The sequence below is a fragment of the Corylus avellana genome, chromosome ca1, assembly GCF_901000735.1.
Source record: "Corylus avellana chromosome ca1, CavTom2PMs-1.0".
NCBI classification, from domain to species: Eukaryota; Viridiplantae; Streptophyta; class Magnoliopsida; order Fagales; family Betulaceae; genus Corylus; species Corylus avellana.
The window spans coordinates 9,767,003-9,769,002 of record NC_081541.1 but is presented as its reverse complement, the minus strand read 5'-3'; positions in this window follow the sequence as shown (position 1 = coordinate 9,769,002).

Here is a 2,000-nt window from a genome sequence, read left to right as displayed (position 1 = left end):
ATAACTAATTTTACAATTATCCCTCAAAGATCATATGGGTTAAGTAGTGTTGACGATGATCATAAGATTTGTCTTTTCCATTTTCCAATATTTTAACTAAAATACGTTGATTTGGTAGTGGGCGCGGGGAGGACAAACAAAAAAGAAATAGAAAAAGCTAGCGTGCAACGTGCATTTGTCTCTTGCGTAAAAACAAGATCCCGAAGTTCACATACAGTAAACAAAAACAACAAGTCTTGTTCAAATCGACAGACGACTAAAAAACCATTCTCGAGGAAAAATACACATGAAATTAATTGGAGCTCATAGTCATAATAGTGTAGCAAGATTCTAGACTCGCACTTTTTGCTCCACAAGCAGTGCACTGCAGAAGCAAACAAAACTATCGATCTTAATGAAAGGGACAATATCCCTATTCATTCATCAGTATTCACTGCGTGTCTGTCTGTCTGTCTGTCTGTCTGTCTTTTGAATACAATTTTCATTTCATGAAACCGCTATACATACATATGATGAATCGATGTATCAGTTGATCAGTTCTGCAGCTTCTGTTGCTGCATCTCTCTGCAACACAAGCTGCTAGTTTGAATTTAATGGAGCGACTTGGTGGGGTCCGAGGAAAAGATCGCTAATGTCCAACAGAATCAGCTTCGAGTTGATTGAGATGAACGGTCCATAACCCTGACAAACGTTGTTCTTGTTCACATCATGCATTATTATTTTTCAATTATTCGACTGTCTTATTCTACTTCTACGTACCCAAACGTTGTCAAATTATATACAGTGATCAAATTTCAGAAAAAGTGTACATCTTTCATGGGTTTCTTCTCTGTTAAGGTGCTCCCCAAATTCTAATTAAGTCATTGTCGATCAGATACGGTCAGGCTCCGTTTGGCATCAGACAGTTACTCTTTAGAGAATAAGAACCGTAACAAAAATTGATTGATGTAAGAAAAAAGTAAGAACTTTAAAATTTGTTTTGTTTTTTATTTGAATAGTAGTACAATGTAATTAATGTAATGTAAAAAGTAAAGACATTAGGAATTAAATTTTTTAGATGGATAGTAACAAGCTTTTTGCCAAACACTGCCACGGATTTACGCATTCTTTTGTTTCCGCTACAACTGATCAATATATTAATCATATACAACACTTTCAAAAGTCATGCTTGTCTCAATCTTCAACCGGCAAATGAATCCAATAAGTCCTGCTTAAAATCTCTTTAAATCTTAGGATTGTCTCCTTATACTTTCTATGAAAATGAAAGAAAAATACTAAGCCGACAACTTGTAGGCATGTGTCGGCATATGATTGGAGGGTATTATTACGAGAAATCTTAAGTTTTTCAAGACTTATGTGTCACTAATCCATCACCTTATACCTTTATTTATTAAAACAATAGATTACATAGGATGTTGGCATATAAGTTTGAAACCAAATTTTTGAAAAACCTAAAATAGCATTTCTCATTTTTTTGGTGGCTAACGTCACTCTAATAACTTGCTAGCACTTGTCATCGAGTTGTAAGTGTAGCATTAGCCGTGAAAGTAAACTCTAGGAAAGATTATAAGTGTAAAATTTTTGAACTTTAGCTCAACCTCAGTAACCATATGGCTATTTAGCTAGTTCCTCTCCTATTGTTTACCATATAATGCAGCTTCCGTTGAACTAAAAACAGATCACCAATACTGGACAAAAACTTTGGGCCTACCTGCTTATATCCATGTGTCCAACTTGTGCTTTTGGCCTCATATGAATCCGAATATTCATTTCCTCTTTCTTGTTCTTTTACAGTGCTTTTTTTTTTTCCCCATTTGTGAATGCTTTAATCAGACGGTCCCTTCTTGTTATGTGTAAGAGCACTCATAGCAACCTCTTCAAATTCATTTTTTTGGTTAAATTGGTGAGCCAATTTAACTAAAATGGCTTCTTTTTTTTTTTTTAATTAACTAAAATGGCTTAAATATACACTTTTCAGCCTTTCTATTTTAAGAAAAAAA